The following is a 20010-nucleotide window of genomic DNA, read 5'->3' as shown; positions in this document are numbered from 1 at the left end:
AGACTCTCTACAGGGCTCTCATTCCTGATGATGAGAGGGGTCTGCTTAGAGAGGATTTGCCAAAGTATGTGGTCATTTGTGATAATGTGAGTTTCCATCGATCAAACATCATGAGGCAATGGTTTGTGACCCACCCGAGGATGCTCATAGAATTTCTCCCACCTTATTCACCATTCCTTAACCCAATTGAGGAGTTATTTTCAGCATGGAGGTGGAAGGTGTATGATCGTCAGCCACACACACAGATGACCCTGCTGGCTGCAATGGATGCAGCATGTGAGGACATCACAGTAGACGCCTGCAGAAGATGGATAAGGCATTCCAAAAGAGTCTTTCCACATTGCATTGGAAGGGAAAATATCCGGTGTGATGTGGATGAGAATATGTAGGCCGACAGACAGGAACGTCTGGATGTGTAGAGACAGCACAACAGTGCTGCGGGCAAAGTTGTGCCTTAGGGGTGGTTTCCTGTGTTTCTTTCTAATTTTGTTTTTTTTCCTTTGTGCCCCTTGGGTTGTCCAGTCTCTGTCAATCAATAACCCACATTCAGTAATATGTAAATAGTACTGTTGAAATTGATATATGCCATAGAAGTGCAGCCTTGTGCATTTTCAATACAGTAACTGTCATCCAAACTGTAGCCTAAGTTTACATCAGGTAATACTGTCAAAGTACACAGTTACATTGACAACATGCCTAAACATTTTGATGACCTTGTTCGTGAACAATGACTCAATGACTTATCATTCTGATGACACTGACATGATCATTGGCATGAATATTTAATTTTGAGAGATGTGCTAAGGATTTTGTGACTGACTAGCTTTAGAATCATATCTATTGTATATTACAGTTTGTACAAATTGTTCTGAGATATGCACTTATTATTTTGCATAAGTTAGGGATGATGTGAAAAATGCACCAAAGCGACTGAGAAAAACTGTAACATGGTAATACCCTTCCCCCTTTCCCAAGGCAAATGGATGAGTAGCCAATACGGGCCTAGTATAACAGAATAACAGTCCTTCGTTTGTAATGTCTTGGCAGTATATCATGTATGCCAACCACATATTTTCCCTGCTGTCATATCCAGTTTCAGTAACCAATTGGTCGCTATCTGTGATATCCTTAACATTAATTACCTGGATAGGGTTTGGTATTTTGGTTGGTGGAGGCAGGGTCGGGCCTGGAGTGGTGGAGGAGTGTGTCTGGGTCTGGCTCTGGTTCGTCTGGGACCGCGGTGGCCTCGGCAGCACCTTTACAGAGAACACACCCATCATGTCTGCCCCATTTCTTTCCAGACCGATGGTATAGGTTCCTGCATCAGAAAGCTTAATGGACTTAATGGTTAGTAGGATTTCATCACTTTTACAGAGTTCAACAGTGCTCCCAGGTTTCCCCCATATCATGGAAAACCTATCCACCTTTGTGGGATCCCCTATGCTATAAGGATACCCTCTTCTCCAATCCCAGAACTGTCCCAAGTTGGTTATCATGTAATCCCCATACGGACACCCTCCCCCATTTGATCCCTGGCTCTGCCCAGGTAACAACCTTACCTACTCTAAATAATGATTTAGGTAAGATTAGTATTATCCTTATGTTCTGACATCATGTAGGAGCGCCCCTTTCATTTTCCACATGTCCAATTCTCCCTTTTGTCTCCACTCAGTAACTATTATCTACCCATTCTGTTATCTTTGCTCGTCCTGGCGCCCTTCTAAAACTTCTCCTCTCTGCTCTCCAACTTTCAAGGTCTCTGCAGCGCGGGGGGGGGGGGGGGGGGGCTGCTCTGTCTGCCTTTTCCCCCTATCTGTCTGTAGCTCTTTTTCTCATGTTTCCAAATTTTAACAAAATGTCTCACTGTTTGGTTTTATCTAAACTCATGGATTTTTAGAAAAACATGTCTATGGTGGCAATTTCTAAAGTCCATATATAGGTTAATTAAACTCCACTAAAATTAATTTACATTCAAAGAAAAACAGTATTACCCATGACCACAAATTCATTATTCAAATTCATTATTCAGCCCCCTGTGGCTGATCAGACCACCTGGGAGAGCCATGAAAGCAGGTCAAAGGTTACACCATCCCCTTACATTCGTGTTCCATACCATATTAGACATATTAAAGAACCCTTTATCTTTAAAAAAAATCACTTGTTTAATCAAAACTCAGAAAATAAAACTCCTAATATTCCATATGTGAGTGTACCCCTTTATGATATCTTGTCTCTGGGAACATGGAAATCCCCTTAAACCCAAAACGTTTACTACAAATAAAACCTAATAGTTATAATAATTCTATTGTATCTATGAAATCATTCGTTTTAAATTACCTTAATGGTTATGTCTAAAACCCATTGTCTCTCTTCAAATTGTCGCCCCAAAATACTTTATACCCTGCCATTACACTCAAACGACTGTGATAAACGTGCACTGTCCCTTTAAAATAAAACATGTCCCAGCCAGCCATACATACCCTATTGTAGACCTTTCATTGTTCCCCGGATTGAAAACAGATAATGTTTAGAATACGTTAACTTCTTGTTCGAATTCACTGGCGTTACCTAACCAAAAATCAATACCCGGGAAACAATCACAACTTTTTACGATTAAACTATTCTTACCTCCTTTTATTATAGCCAAATATAGCCCAATGGAACGCCTAGCAATTCGGTTGCTAGCTGTAGCATCTTTTCAGACTATCCTTATGATATTCAGCTCCCTTTTAAAAATATATTTGGAACTTTTAGCCACTTTTGAAAAGTGACTCAAAGCTATAACGCACACATTTTCCCTCTAAATGCCACAACCCATTTTCTCTGTCATAATTTGAGGAACATTGTTGTGTATTCAACGTAATGACGCCGCAAGTCAGCCTGCCTCTTGTCGTATATATATATATATATATCCCCTATTCAGATTGAGTTCTGCTTTAAATTCTATCGAAAAAGTAAAACCAACCGAACTTCCCAACTTTCTATACCCCAAAATTTTAAACGTACCATGTTCTTTGCTCAATTTATATCGTATGTCAGTCGATTCATAAAAAAAATATAACATCCTGATGGCACAAAACTTTATCGTATCTCTCTGTTATTCCTTAAAATGAATCAGGTGTAGGTAACTTTCTCTTTTATGATACATTTATTTAAATACGACACCCGTCTCAATACATTATTCCAGCAGATCATTTTGGGCAACATAACGTATTACATCGAAATTGCCTCGCCATTATTTTGAATGAATTCTTCTCTCAATTCAACCTAAACAACATATTAAAAACTTCAGTTCATATCTTATACAAACACTAGCGACCGTATTTTTCCAGGCAAAACATACAAATAGATGAATTATAATCAGAATGAATTTTAGTCTATCGATGTCAAGGCTGAGACACGAGCCCCAGTCCCCCGCATCGAAGGCAAAAACTTTACCCCAACACCATTCAAATGATTGAGTTTCCCCGCCAATAACCATACCATTATAATCGTCTGTACTAGCAAACTGCAGCACCGAGACAATTCCCAGAAAACATTACAATTCAATGGTCTAAGCTTTTCCCCAGCGAGGATTCTCCTTATTCTCAGTTTTAGCGTCTCCAATATCCAACCAGGCTCCCCGTCGACTGGGCGGCGATACTGCCCTCTTCTGTCCATTCTCTGTATAATTTTTTCCCTTGCTTCTTCCAATCTTTCCCATTTTTACCCCCGTTGGTCTCCAGAGTAGACTTTAATGTTTTCAATACTTTTTCGACCTCTGATTAGTCATTTTTAACATTTATATTGCGTTCTATTTTATTTAACTTAAACAAAATTAGGGTTCAATTGTAATATGAATTTAGGATTAATTCCAATGTAAAATCATCACTCTAATCTATGTTAACGTTACTACCACCCCTAATAATTTATGATATGACTTCAAGAAATACCCACAGGTCATTAAAACTTGGTAGTAGCGCTCCGACTTAATACCCAGTGAACTACAATCAGTCAGTAAACCATTCTCAGTATAACACAGGTATCTTGCCTGCACCATTATACGCAGACCATCCAAACCGATATTTGTACGTCGACTAATATCTAATGTACTTCATTCACACCGTAAACCAATCTCAGTATAACACAGGTCTTTTGCCTGTACCGTTATCCGCAGACCATCCAAACCGATATTTGTACACCGACTAATATCTAATGTACTTCATTCACACTTTCTGACCAGTTGCATACATTTGTTAACCCCATTCACACATACATACACACTTTCGTTCACACTTGAGTAGCCCCAGAACTTCACTCACTCTTGTTAATAGTCCCTGACTTATTAACTACAAACAATCTTGATACCCAGTATCTAGTACATTACATTCGTTGTTATACCTACGTTTACACATACATTCCAGTAGGTTCACCGACCCACCACATGCACACTTGGCACCCAGTACCTAGTACATTACATTCGTTGTTATACCTACGTTTACCCACACTCACACTTGTTAATAGTCCCTGACTTATTAACTTCAAACAAACTTGATACCCACTATCTAGTACATTACATTTACTGTCATATCACAAATGATCTGATCAGTTTCCAAATTGCATTCACCACAGCATTCCTTATGATCCTTTATCAATATAAATTAATACAATTTGGTTACTTACATCAAACAGGTGTCTTACAAAACTAAATTTGACGACAGTACTGGCCAATCGGCTGGCACACCAATGTCCAGCGAAGTCCTTCACCAGATCACGTTCGGGGGTCAACAATTGTTAGAGTTGCGTCAATTCGAATCTGGTGTCAGGATAAATATGACAATGAGTCACCGATTGTATGCTAGGTATTTTTTATTAGCTAAGCATTAAGTGGTAAATGCAATTTTCGTATATACGGGCTCTCTGTCCCACCTCGCAGGGCAAACAGAGAACTGACTTGTTCTTGACAAAGATATTATAAATATACTCTGACAGGGGTAGTTCCTGCTTCCGAGCCGGCCTGTCACAGAGTAGAGACTGGGCGTGGTTTAGACTCACCCAGCCTATTGTTGATTGTTGGCGCAGAGGCTGGTCCCAGCCCCCTAAGCGCTTCAGCGGTCAGTCGCTGTAGCTTTGTAGAATATACAGTTATCAGGCACCTGGCTCCTGTTATCTAACAAAAGACTGTTTATTCTCGCAACACTACGTTCTGAATGTGCCCCCACCAACTCATTACACAGTTCCTGTCTTCATGTCATTCTGTATTTTTCCATCATGAGAAAGGCCCATGGTCCTGAAACTGTTAACAATGTTTCAAGTCAGCTATGTTGCATAACACATACATCCACACAAGCCAACAGCAGATAATATTCAATCACATATATGGTAACGGGCTATATTGCATAACACAGAATCCTCATACTATTCAGCCTATTGTGCGTATTGGACATTCATATTGTAATGTACAGCTGATTTTTGTTACGGAGTCTAGTTGATAGGTAATCGACTAGCCGGACTGTTCACCGGGACTCCAGTTGTAGAGATTTGTACAATGCACAAACAAGGCTATTGAACCTGACATTGGTGTCTGTCTTTATTCCTTTATCTAACATATCATACTGAAACAATTTTGGGTCCATGAAATGGGGTATCAGCTTACTCAGTGACACTCAGAGAATACAACTGTAAAGATGTTTCACAAATATTAGTGTCGTAGCTTTTATTGTGGGACTTTAACAGCGAGAAATAACATTCCATACTTTTTCCCGTTTTTATCAGTTTCAATTGAGACTTTTATTTTGAAGGCGAACCGCTGATTCCGCTATTGTTGTTCACAGCATACGTATGTTCCAAAATGCGCACTTCCGTTTTGCGTTCTCCGGTTCTTTCAGGCTCCGTGGAAGATGGTAAAGTCAGAACGTACCGATTGTAGCTGTTGCTTTAAGCTACACTGGGTCGTTGTACATTCAAGCCTAGCACTGAGCAGCATTATTTTCAGCGTCAAAGCGCAAAATGTTTTCAGAGCCGCTATCACACAAATTAGCAGCGCGCCAGGCTGACAGCACGCTGCGGACGGGCAGATTTCCTTCGCGTTCACTAACTCGTAACCAAAGAAAAAATACAATTTAGCTACCCGTGTGATGTGACACCAACCCGTCGTAGCAAACTTCTGTCAACTTGCTACTGAGACTGAATGTGTTTGACTTGCATAGAGTGGTCATATTAGAGTGCATAGAGTGGTCATAATATGGGTTATGTGTATAATCCGTTTTTTTACTCAAACCTCCGATCCAACCTGTTGCAAATTTAACCTGAATAGCCCATAGTCTACAGACTATTGTCTTGTCCATTGTTGTTTTTTAAGAAAACCAATACAAATGTTTATCAGTGTTTGTGTATTCATTTGAGAGTTCAATTCACTTGCTAGAACTAAGCGCATCAGAACTTCCCAGTTTATTCTCATTTAGCAGCCTGGAGTGCCTCTTCGTGGGCACCTGTGGCTCAGAACACATTTTATGATCTGAGTGGTGGAGCCTTTGGTTACTTCACCACAGACCCTGTGGTAAAGTAGGCAAAGGCTCCATCTCTCAGTGATCACCTAGGTGACTCAGTGATCCAGTCTTTGTGGCAAGGACTCAAAGAGAAACCTGCACATACAGAGAGTACCCCAAGACAAAACATTCCTATGAGGTAAGTCTTAAAACTTTTTTTTTTTTTTTTACATCCTTATAACATTATACTGTTAACAAATGTATCTTTCCATTTCTTCAGAATACAAGGGTGTATGGGTTAGTATCCACATCAATGACAACATAGAACTCAAGTCAAGTTTTTCAGTTGTCTATACTTGTGAAGTCCAGGTACATTTCCATAGATGAGTTGTTAAATGGGTTATGTATTCCCCAGCTTGTTAATATCATCAATTTTAAAAATGACATGAATTTACCCTCTGTGCAAGTTCTACCCCTTTCTGTTCCAATTTGCTCTCTCAGACAAGGCTCACAACTCAGGAAGGCCTCCCTTCACAGGGAGGTACAGGTTGGCTGGGTTAATTTTGGTCCAGGGGATATGGATATATATATATATATATATATATATATATATATATTTATTTTTTTTTACCTTTATTTAACTAGGCAAGTCAGTTAAGAATTAATTCTTATTTTCAATGACGGCCTAGGAACAGTGGGTTAACTGCCTGTTCAGGGGCAGAACCACAGATTTGTACCTTGAAGTTGCAACCTTTCGGTTACTAGTCCAACGCTCTAACCACTAGGCTAGCGTCGTCTGGGTTAGGGAGGGCTTGGCCGGTAGGGATATCCTTGCCTCATCGCGCACCAGTGACTCCTGTGGCGGGCCGGGCGCAGTGCATGCTAACCAAGGTTGCCAGGTGCACAGTGTTTCCTCCGACACATTGGTGCGGCTGGCTTCCGGGTAGGATGCGCACTGTGTTAAGAAGCAGTGCGGCTTGGTTGGGTTGTGTATCGGAGGACGCATGACTTTCAACCTTTGTCTATCCCGAGCCCGTACGGGAGATGTAGCGATGAGACAAGATTGGATAAGAATTGGATACCACGAAATTGGGGAGGAAAGGGGGTAAAATTCACACACACAAAAAAAAAAGAATATATACAGTTGAAGTCGGAAGTTTCCTTACACTTAGGTTGGAGTCATTAAAACTAGTTTTTCAACCACCACAAATTTCTTGTTAACAAACTATAGTTTGTTGTCCAGTATCATCTCATCAACTTGGCCTGGCACGGCAAGTGTAGGGATTATGATTTTTACATCCGCAAACTGCGAAGTCAAGATCATACATTGCTTTAGGGGTAACCTGATGACCACCACAGCCAACAATAACAACATCATCAGCCAAATATATTTTCATGTCCGGAGTAGAATGTAAAAAGGCTTGCTTCGGCTCCCTTACTCAGAGTGCATGCCATTGACCCACTGTCAATCATTGCTTTTAGTGTCGGGCCATTTGCAATAGAGACTGGTGTGTAAAATAAACTGTCAGCTCTTGGAATTCTCTGTGTCATTTGAAAAATTACAGTTTTGTTGTCAGGGATACTATCGCTGTAAAGCTTGTATAGGGACTCACAATCTTCCATATCAGTGGTGGTGTTGGGAGGTTTACTCTCATGATACATTTTCGTCTTCGGAAAGTTGCATCTAGAATGGTGAGCTGAATGACACTGAACACAGTCTATTCTCACGGCAATGAGTGAGAGCAGAGTAAGTGCAATCTTTGCACACAGGCCTTCAATCTTGGGTAGATTACTAGCAGTCCGTTTCCCCGAGATTTGAGCTGGTCTAAGGCCCCACAGCAATACCTTCTCTAGCATATCAATTACTCTCTCTAGAGCAGTGATCTGAGCTCTTAGGTTGCTGTGGCTCCTGTATATCTGAGGCTGGGACTGAAGTGGAACTAACCTTGACTCTGTTCACTGATTCTCTCACTTGTTTCTCTGTGTACTTCTGCGGTGGCTTTGAAGCTCATCTCTGCATGGTAGTCATTTAACACATCTTGTACTTCAGGTGCAGACAACTTGTCAATTGTTTTGGCTCTGAACGTGAAGGCTAGTTCGTTGCTTGGGCAGTTCCTGATGAACATGCGTGTGATGTCTGTGCTAAGATCTTCATTTGCCTTACCCTGTTCCTTCAGGCCTTCTGTAGCAGTGTCTGCTGCACGGTTCAATCTAAGCCAATATTCATATGGGTCCTCCTGTTCTTTGGGTAGATTTGTGTAAAAATCTTGAAGTGGGATATATGAGTATTGACTGCAGCTAAAATGCTTCCTGAGGACACTAACCCAGATGGCATCTGGGTTAGCTAGAATGTCAATGTCACTATTCTTGATTTCCGATTTTGACTACATCTTTTGCTCTTCCCTTGAGATGGATGAGAATCTGTTCGGCCTGCTCCTCTATTTTCATGTGCTCCTTTTTAATTTAGTTTTTCATGGCCTCTTCCCATTCATCAAAGGTAATTGTGTCTGATCTCTCCCATCTAAAGGAAGGTGGTTCTTAGACTTTTCTTTGGGTGACTACTTGGACTTGGGAGAAGTCTAGATCTTGGCTAACTGGAGGGTCAGGCCTCTGTCTTGGTTCACTTTGGCTTGTGGCTGTAGCTCCTGTTGGGCTACTAGAGCTGAAGTGCAAGATAGGACAGCAGCTAGCTGATAGCATTATCTGTTGGACTATGGTACTCATCTGGCCTATTAGCACTGAATCATCTTTGTGGTTAGGAGTGGAGGTGCTAACAACCTGGGGCCTAGGTGAGTTGACTACATGATGACCATGAGAAGCTGCATTGTCCCCACTGACTAAAGGAACTTCCCCTGCAATTTCACTAACATTGACATCACCACACACATACAAGTACTACCAGTTGGGAAAGGAATAGGTGACCTCAACACACCTCTTCCCCTACCAACATTGACAGGTGTAAGCAGATCTGAACAACCAATACGGTTTAAACTCATTGTAGTAGCTCAAAATGAAAGAAAAAAAAACGTAACAAATGACAGATGTATCTGTGTTTCCTCTCGCTGCCTGTAGACTGAGAAGATAGGACGGCTCCCAGTTCGATGAGGAACACCAATCTTGATTGATGATCCGGGTCACAGCACCAATGTGACCTTCCTGGTCCCGTCCCTCAAGTCCGTGAGTCAACACAGGAAGGAGTAATGGATGGATAGTTATTTTATTTCCAAAACTACAATCATGGGACACACACAGTATGGATGAATGATGAGTAGTAGCCGGGATATAAACAGCAATCCCACAGCAATTCTCCATGTATCTGCTGTATAATATACTGACAAAAGAACAATTGAAATGTCTTTCAAAGTCATAGTGCATTCAACAATAATAAAAAAAAATATATTGTTTCCATGTGTAATCTCATATTCACAACATCAGAATAAACTATCATCCTTTTTAGTATCAAAAGAAATCAAATTAACCTGAAATTACTCTCACACTCTTGTGGCGAAGAAATATAATACACCTAGAATGTACCACGTATTTTCCTCAGCTAACAAAACCAGGCTAATACGCTGGCTGGTGCTCATGAGTTTATAAAACATATATTTGTCATAAATTACCTGCAATGATGGGACACACACAGTATGGATGAATGATCAGTAGTCGACAGGATACAAATGGCACTCCTAAAGAAGATGCATTGGTTAGCTAGCATAAAACTCACATGGCAAGTAACATATAGAGTGGCTTATTTGACGCTAAACCAACAACATTAATTACTAAACATAAATTGCTAATGTACGAGGTAAAATGTGGGTTTTATGATTTAATGTAAACTTTATACATTTCTATCCCTAGACCATTACATTTTCAACTCACCCACAGCAATTCTTCATAATTCTGCTGTGGATTACCCAGAATCCCATACCTTTATCACTGAGTGTGTTAGACAATGTAAACACAGTAATCTACCAGGAGGTGGCATAATGTCAATTGTATGCTGGAATTTAACAATTTAATTATACTGTTACAAGAGCAACTGTTGACAATTTGCAGAGCCTCGCTGTACAGTGGAAAAACGGGAAAAGTTCAGGATTGGAGGAATACATGACCAGGACAGTGGTGGATGAGGTGGAAATGAAGAATAAATGCTGCTCATGCTGCAAAGAATTTCCACTGTGTTAGCAGATGCTGAGACGGTACAACCTGCTGACTGATGCATACCATATACTTGGCCTTGGATACCAGTTCCTACTCACCCTCTCAGTTACCCAGGTAGTTCCTACTCACCCTCTCCGTTACCCAGGTACAGTGCCTTGCAAAAGTATTCGGCCCCCTTGAACTTTGAGACCTTTTGCCACATTTCAGGCTTCAAACATAAAGATATAACACTGTATTTTTTTGTGAAGAATCAACAACAAGTGGGACACAATCATGAAGTGGAACGACATTTATTGGATATTTCAAACTTTTTTAACAAATCAAAAACTGAAAAATTGGGCGTACAAAATTATTCAGCCCCTTTAAGTTAATACTTTGTAGCGCCACCTTTTGCTGCGATTACAGCTGTAAGTCGCTTGGGGTATGTCTCTATCAGTTTTGCACATCGAGAGACTGAAATTTTTTCCCATTCCTCCTTGCAAAACAGCTCGAGCTCAGTGAGGTTGGATGGAGAGCATTTGTGAACAGCAGTTTTCAGTTCTTTCCACAGATTCTCGATTGGATTCAGGTCTGGACTTTGACTTGGCCATTCTAACACCTGGATATGTTTATTTTTGAACCATTCCATTGTAGATTTTGCTTTATGTTTTGGATCATTGTCTTGTTGGAAGACAAATCTCCTTCCCAGTCTCAGGTCTTTTGCAGACTCCATCAGGTTTTCTTCCAGAATGGTCCTGTATTTGGCTCCATCCATCTTCCCATCAATTTGAACCATCTTCCCTGTCCCTGCTGAAGAAAAGCAGGCCCAAACCATGATGCTGCCACCACCATGTTTGACAGTGGGGATGGTGCGTTCAGCTGTGTTGCTTTTACGCCAAACAGTTCAATTTTGGTTTCATCTGACCAGAGCACCTTCTTCCACATGTTTGGTGTGTCTCCCAGGTGGCTTGTGGCAAACTTTAAACGACACTTTTTATGGATATCTTTAAGAAATGGCTTTCTTCTTGCCACTCTTCCATAAAGGCCAGATTTGTGCAATATACGACTGATTGTTGTCCTATGGACAGAGTCTCCCACCTCAGCTGTAGATCTCTGCAGTTTATCCAGAGTGATCATGGGCCTCTTGGCTGCATCTCTGATCAGTCTTCTCCTTGTATGAGCTGAAAGTTTAGAGGGAAGGCCAGGTCTTGGAAGATTTGCAGTGGTCTGATACTCCTTCCATTTCAATATTATCGCTTGCACAGTGCTCCTTAGGATGTTTAAAGCGTGGGAAATCTTTTTGTATCCAAATCCGGCTTTAAACTTCTTCACAACAGTATCTCGGACCTGCCTGGTGTGTTCCTTGTTCTTCATGATGCTCTCTGCGCTTTTAACGGACCTCTGAGACTATCACAGTGCAGGTGCATTTATACGGAGACTTGATTACACACAGGTGGATTGTATTTATCATCAGTCATTTAGGTCAACATTGGATCATTCAGAGATCCTCACTGAACTTCTGGAGAGAGTTTGCTGCACTGAAAGTAAAGGGGCTGAATCATTTTGCATGCCCAATTTTTCAGTTTTTGATTTGTTAAAAAAGTTTGAAATATCCAATAAATGTCGTTCCACTTCATGATTGTGTCCCACTTGTTGTTGATTCTTCACAAAAAAAATACAGTTTTATATCTTTATGTTTGAAGCCTGAAATGTGGCAAAAGGTCGCAAAGTTCAAGGGGGCAGAATACTTTCGCAAGGCACTGTAGTTCCTACTCACCCTCTCAGTTACCCAGGTAGTTCCTACTCACCCTCTCAGTTACCCAGGTAGTTCCTACTCACCCTCTCAGTTACCCAGGTAGTTCCTACTCACCCTCTCAGTTACCCAGGTAGTTCCTACTCACCCTCTCAGTTACCCAGGTAGTTCCTACTCACCCTCTCAGTTACCCAGGTAGTTCCTACTCACCTTCTCAGTTACCCAGGTAGTTCCTACTCACCCTCTCAGTTACCCAGGTAGTTCCTACTCACCCTCTCAGTTACCCAGGTAGTTCCTACTCACCCTCTGTTACCCAGGTAGTTCCTACTCACCCTCTCAGCAACCCAGGTGGTTCATACTCACCCTCTCTGTTACCCAGGTAGCTTGTGAGTGAAGTTTCTCTACCTTAAAGTATATCAAGAGCACTCTCTCACAAGAACACCTAGAGGCCTTCATGCTGATGGCCACCGGGAAGGACATCCTAATGGCCCTGGATACTGACATGGTGATCCATAGAGTTGCAGAGAAAAGCCATATTATAGTGACATATTTTCTATAACTTGCTTACTTACCATTATTTTATTCCTACATTTCTAATGTCTCTTTTTCCTGTCTGTGATATTGCTGTCCAATACTTTGACAGAGTAAAGCCAGCCAGCTGACCTTGAGCAGCAGTTAGACGTTTCAGTGAGTATTGTGTATATTTTAGCATCTCTTTTTTTACTCAAGGCTTCATGTGATGTGAGGTAGTTCAATCATGACAAATTCAGTGTGTTTTCTGTAGAGGTTTTATAACAATGTGCAGCATTTGTGTGTGTGCGTTCCGCAGCCTTTTTAAAGTAGTACTGCAATGGTGATCAATGGTTGTGATGCAGCTAGGTGGTTGTATTAGGGACTGGTCATGTTTTCATTAGCAGGGCGGCCGTGGGGGAGTATACGGGGGGCCAGTTCTGGTGTGCTGGTCTGGGCCGTTTTTTACTCCCAGTCCATCCCTGACTGTATGTAATGTATTGTCATAAAACATTTAATTATAATGATAACATTCACCTAGGAATTCACTTGTTGAAGGCCACAGGACTAAAAATGATCAAATTCAACAACCATCTCCATGTTACTAACAAATATAGTCATGGGTGGTAATGCTACAATTCACTCGAAAAGGCAAGGCACACAGGGAAATTATTTTGGGGCTTAGTGGGCGCATTTTTTAAATTATTTTTTATACACCTCAATTGTGAACCCCCTACAGGATCACAGTGACTATCGGTTTAAGTGAGGACTACAAAATCACTAACTGTACTCAGATTTACTAAGTGCAATGGGTTTCCTCAAAAGTTTTGAGTAATGACAGGGTTTACAGTGTATGATCAATATATTATACAAGTTTGATTTACATTTTAATAATTCTACTTTTTCTGTATTTAAACGTTTATTTTGTTGTGAAATTAATCTTGCTGCTCTGTGTGCCACTGACTTCTTTACTTTTTGGCCTTGTTTTGCATGTATTTGAACTTCCTATAATCCTTATTATACTGTATTTATTCATCATTTGTAAATGTTGTTTATGGACTCGCGTTGTAAAATATCTGTATTTTTCCCCCTTCTGGAACAATAAAGACTTACTGAACTGAACATTTGAACATACTTTTGTTACCATATTTCTGAACTTGCTTATTAGCGTCTCACCCCTCTCCTCACTTGTTTCTACCCTCTTATCTCTTCTCTTGTCACCTTTTGTGTAATATATTGATCCAAGTGAGGCTGAACTACAGTCGACAAGAGAATATAATTAAAGGTGTTCCCCTTTCAGGCCCACTATTAATAGAGTCCTCTTGGGAAGTGTGGGTATATTTACTGCAGTGAGCCTAAAACAAAAGCTTCTTTAGGATCGGTGGGTCCCCCACGGGAGGTCTGAGCTAACCTAGGCAAATGCGATTAGCATGAGGTTGTCAGTAACAAGAAAATATCCCAGGACATAGACATATCTGATATTGGCAGAAAGCTTAAATTCTTGTTAATCTAACTGCACTGTCCAATATACAGTAGCTATTACAGTGAAAGAATACCATGGTATTGTTTGAGGAGAGTGCACAGTTTTGAACTAGAAAAGTTATTAATAGACAAATTAGGCACATTTGAGCAGTCTTGGTACAACATTTTGAACAGAAATGAAATGGTTCATTGGATCAGTCTAAAACTTTGCACATACACTGCTGCCATCTAGTGTCCATAATCTAAATTTTACCTGGGATGGAACAATACATTATGGCTTTTCTCTTGTATTTCAAAGATGATGGTACAGATCTAATCTGTTATATTTTTCCACATTCCTTTCACATTTCCACAAACTTCAAAGTGTTTCAAAGTCCTTTTAAATGGTATCAAGATTCAGGACCTGAGCTACAGGCAGTTAGATTTGGGTATGTCATTTTAGGTGAAAATTGAAAAAAAGTGTCTAATCCTCAAGAGGTTTGGTAAGGTGACCCTCTGAAGGTGAACTAAAATAGTCTTCAACAAAGATTTAAAAGACAAACTTGAACTTAAGCTAGGATAACGATATATATTTGGTGGCTTGTTTATGTGTATGTAAGGTAAAACAAGAGGTACGCCTAATGACAAGGCTGGTGAAAACTATAAACAAGAAGTGATAAGAAAACTGCATCTAACACCAGATCATGGCCATACATATCTTCAGCATCAACATCCTTAATAAGAAAGTCCCTAACTTCAGCAAGCACAATGACTTCACCCATGGATTTGGGCCTTTTAGTAGATATACATTTGATCTGATAATTATATACTGCTCAAAAAAATAAAGGGAACACTAAAATAACACATCCTAGATCTGAATGACTGAAATATTCTTATTAAATACTTTTTTCTTTACATAGTTGAATGTGCTGTCAACAAAATCACACAAAAATGATCAATGGGAAATCAAATTTATCAACCCATGGAGGTCTGGATTTGGAGTCACACTCAAAATTAAAGCGGAAAACCACACTACAGGCTGATCCAACTTTGATGTAATGTCCTTAAAACAAGTCAAAATGAGGCTCAATAGTGTGTGTGGCCTCCACGTGCCTGTATGACCTCCCTACAACGCCTGGCATGCTCCTGATGAGGTGGTGGATGGTCTCCTCAGGGATCTCCTCCCAGACCTGGACTAAAGCATCCGCCAACTCCTGGACAGTCTGTGGTGCAACGTGGCGTTGGTGAATCGAGCGAGACATGATGTCCCAGATGTGCTCAATTGGATTCAGGTCTGGGGAGCGGGCGGGCCAGTCCATAGCATCAATGCCTTCCTCTTGCAGGAACTGCTGACACACTCCAGCCACATGAGGTCTAGCATTGTCTTGCATTAGGAGGAACCCAGGGCCAACCGCACCAGCATATGGTCTCAAAGGGGTCTGAGGATCTCATCTCGGTACCTAATGGCAGTCAGGCTACCTCTGGCGAGCACATGGAGGGCTGTGCGGCCCCCCAAAGAAATGCCAGCCTACACCATGACTGACCCACCGCCAAACCGGTCATGCTGGAGGATGTTGCAGGCAGCAGAACGTTCTCCACGGCGTCTCCAGACTCTGTCACGTCTGTCACATGTGCTCAGTGTGAACCTGCTTTCATCTGTAAAGAGCACAGGGCGCCAGTGGCGAATTTGCCAATCTTGGTGTTCTCTGGCAAATGCCAAACGTCCTGCACGGTGTTGGGCTGTAAGCATAACCCCCACCTGTGGACGTCGGGCCCTCATACCACCCTCATGGAGTCTGTTTCCGTTTGAGCAGACACATGCACATTTGTGGCCTGCTGGAAGTCATTTTGCAGGGCTTTGGCAGTGCTCCTCCTGCTCCTCCTTGCACAAAGGCAGAGGTAGCGGTCCTGCTGCTGGGTTGTTGCCCTCCTACGGCCTCCTCCACGTCTCCTGATGTACTGGCCTGTCTCCTGGTAGCGCCTCCATGCTCTGGACACTACACTGACAGACACAGCAAACCTTCTTGCCACAGCTCGCATTGATGTGCCATCCTGGATGAGCTGCACTACCTGAGCCACTTGTGTGGGTTGTAGACTCTGTCTCATGCTACCACTAGAGTGAAAGCACTGCCAGCATTCAAAAGTGACCAAAACATCAGCCAGGAAGCATAGGAACTGAGAAGTGGTCTGTGGTCACCACCTGCAGAACCACTCCTTTATTGGGGGTGTCTTGCTAATTGCCTATAATTTCCACCTGTTGTCTATTCCATTTGCACAACAGCATGTGAAATTTATTGTCAATCAGTGTTGCTTCCTAAGTGGACAGTTTGATTTCAGTTTGTGTTCCCTTTATTTTTTTGAGCAGTGTATTTCAAAATAGGAAAAGCACTCGAACATCTGAGTCGGCTTGCATAGGAATAATTAGAATTTATTTTCATAGGAAAATAAAGACCCGCATGCTGCCCTTGCCAGTATCACTTTAGGTTTTTATACAAAGGTACAGGCGTCCTTTCGTACTCAGTTGCCGGAGAGGAAGGAATCCGACCAATGGTGACTTTAAAACAGTTACAGAGTTTATTGTCTGTGATAGTGGGGTCACTGTAGTGGTGCCTTGTAAGGTACATGCATTGTACCATTAAGTATAGGCACACAGGTGTCCTCTTGCATTTCGTACCTTAAAATAGTCAATAGTGTATCATAGGCCTTTTTATGGTACCACCACAGTGACAAAGCCATAGGTCCATTGTAAGTGGCAAAAATGTATCTCTTCTCAATATCAGGTCCCTAACCTAACAATCTCTCTGCCATCACTCTTCTGACACCAGTGGAGCGAATTCAAGGGGAACCCCAACCAGAAATTGAACCTGGGTCCAGCGATTGTCAAGCCACCACCTTAACCATTACACCAAGAAGTCCATACCAAGGTTCACTACAATATTATTTACAGCTCTTCATTGTCACCTTCTTATGTAAGCCATTACAAAGAGCAGGTTGGCGTTTATAGTCAAAAGTCTTGCCCTGGAGGCAGAACTGACCGTAAAATGTATGAAAACTAAAATTATCAAATCATTTGGTCATAATTTAAGGTTAGGGTTAGGCATTTGGGTTAGCAGTCAGGTTAAGGTTAGGTTTAAAATCAAAAGATTGCATGACCTTGTGGCTGTGCCAGCTAGTGACCACTCTGCAGAGCTTCCTCGAGTACAGGTATTCCCAAACAGGTGTACAATGATATTGGGGGTACGCAAAATAAAAAATATGATTCACATTTAAAAATACCAATGTGTGTACAGTGGGGCAAAAAAGTATTTAGTCACCCACCAATTGTGCAAGTTCTCCCACTTAAAAAGATGAGGCCTGTAAATTTCATCATAGGTACACTTCGTCTATGACAGACAAAATGAGAAGAAATTGTAGGATTTTTAATGAATTTATTTGCAAATTATGGTGGAAAATAAGTATTTGGTCACCTACAAACAAGCAAGATTTCTGGCTCTCAAAGACCTGTAACTTCTTCTTTAAGAGGCTCTTCTGTCCTCCACTCGTTACCTGTATTAATGGCACCTGTTTGGACTTGTTATCAGTATAAAAGACACCTGTTCACAACCTCAAACAGTCACACTCCAAACTCCACTATGGCCAAGACCAAAGAGCTGTCAAAGGACACCAGAAACAAAATTGTAGACCTGCACCAGGCTGGGAAGACTGAATCTGCAATAGGTAAGCAGCTTGGTTTGAAGAAATCAACTGTGGGAGCAATTATTAGGAAATGGAAGACATACAAGACCACTGATAATCTCCCTCGATCTGGGGCTCTACGCAAGATCTCACCCCGTGGGGTCAAAATGATCACAAGAACGGTGAGCAAAAATCCCAGAACCACACGGGGGGACCTAGTGAATGACCTGCAGAGAGCTGGGACCAAAGTAACAAAGCCTACCATCAGTAACACACTACGCCGCCAGGGACTCAAATCCTGCAGTGCCAGACGTGTCCCCCTGCTTAAGCCAGTACATGTCCAGGCCCGTCTGAAGTTTGCTAGAGAGCGTTTGGATGATCCAGAAGAAGATTGGGAGAATGTCATATGGTCAGATGAAATCAAAATATAACTTTTTGGTAAAAACTCAACTCGTCATGTTTGGAGGACAAAGAATGCTGAGTTGCATCCAAAGACCACCATACCTACTGTGAAGCATGGGGGTGGAAACATCATGCTTTGGGGCTGTTTTTCTTTTTATTTATGCTGCAGTAGTTTGTGGCGGGGGGCTAGAGTCAGTTTGTTATATCTGGAGTACTTCTCCTGTCCTATCCGGTGTCTTGTGTGAATTTAAGTATGCTCTCTCTAATTCTCTCTCTCTTTCTTTCTCTCTCTCTGAGGACCTGAGCCCTAGGACCATGCCTCAGGACTACCTGACATGATGACTCCTTGCTGTCCCCAGGCCACCTGGCCGTGCTGCTGCTCCAGTTTCAACTGTTCTGCCTGTTTATTATTATTTGACCATGCTGGTCATTTATGAACATTTGAACATCTTGGCCATGTTCTGTTATAATCTCCACCCGGCACAGCCAGAAGAGGACTGGCCACCCCAAATAGCCTGGTTCCTCTCTAGGTTTCTTCCTAGGTTTTGGCCTTTCTAGGGAGTTTTTCCTAGCCACCGTGCTTCTACACCTGCATTGCTTGCTGTTTGGGGTTTTAGGCTGGGTTTCTGTACAGCACTTTGAGATATCAGCTGATGTACGAAGGGCTATATAAATAAATTTGATGTGATTTGATTTTTCTGCAAAGGGACCAGGACGACTGATCCGTGTAAAGGAAAGAATGAATGGGGCCATGTATTGTGAGATTTTGAGTGAAAACCTCCTTCCATCAGCAAGGGCATTGAAGATGAAATGTGGCTGGGTCTTTCAGCATGACAATGATCCCAAACACATCGCCCGGGCAACGAAGGAGTGGCTTCGTAAGAAGCATTTCAAGGTCCTGGAGTGGCCTAGCCAGTCTCCAGATCTCAACCCCATAGAAAATCTTTGAAGGGAGTTGAAAGTCTGTGTTGCCCAGCAACAGCCCCAAAACATCACTGCTCTAGAGAAGATCTGCATGGAGGAATGGGCCAAAATACCAGCAACAGTGTGTGAAAACCTTGTGAAGACTTACAGAAAACGTTTGACCTCTGTCATTGCCAACAAAGGGTATATAACAAAGTATTGAGATAAACTTTTGTTATTGACCAAATACTTATTTTCCACCATAATTTGCAAATAAATTCATAAAAAATCCTACAATGTGATTTTCTGGATTTTTTTAAGTGGGAGAACTTGCACAATTGGTGGCTGACTAAATACTTTTTTGCCCCACTGTATATACATATTTACACTACTGTTCAAAAGTTTGGGGTAACAGACACCTCACAAGTCCTCAACTGGCAGCTTCATTAAATAGTACCCGCAAAACACCAGTCACAACGTCATCAGTGAAGATTCGACTCTGGGTTGCTGTCCTTCTAGGCAGAGTTGCAAAGAAAAAGCCATGTCTCAAACTGACCAATAAAAAGAAAAGACTAAGATGGGCAAAAGAATACAGACACTGGACAGAGGGACTCTGCCTAGAACGCCAGCTCTCCCGAGTCGCCTTTTCACTGTTGACGTTGAGACTGGTGTTTTGCGGGTACTATTTAATGAAGCTGC

At 41.7% G+C, this 20010-nt stretch overlaps 2 long non-coding RNA genes across 2 annotated transcripts; one reads left to right on the top strand and one right to left on the bottom strand.

Annotated features, from left to right (window-relative positions):
* Nucleotides 1-484: 484 nt before the first annotated feature.
* On the bottom strand, nt 485-4969 carry LOC149972028 (uncharacterized). Its single transcript, XR_016491864.1, has 2 exons — nt 4663-4969; nt 485-1256 (listed from the first exon to the last, which is right to left on the bottom strand). It is a non-coding gene; the product is annotated as an uncharacterized LOC149972028 (long non-coding RNA).
* An 880-nt stretch (nt 4970-5849) lies between these two features.
* On the top strand, nt 5850-13992 carry LOC149972027 (uncharacterized). Its single transcript, XR_016491863.1, has 3 exons — nt 5850-6666; nt 9540-9644; nt 10524-13992. It is a non-coding gene; the product is annotated as an uncharacterized LOC149972027 (long non-coding RNA).
* The last annotated feature ends 6018 nt before the right edge of the window (nt 13993-20010 follow it).

The sequence above is a fragment of the Oncorhynchus mykiss genome, chromosome 25 (assembly GCF_057628025.1).
Source record: "Oncorhynchus mykiss isolate SJ-2025 chromosome 25, ASM5762802v1, whole genome shotgun sequence".
Classification (NCBI taxonomy): domain Eukaryota; kingdom Metazoa; phylum Chordata; class Actinopteri; order Salmoniformes; family Salmonidae; genus Oncorhynchus; species Oncorhynchus mykiss.
This window is presented reverse-complemented; position numbering and strand designations above follow the sequence as displayed.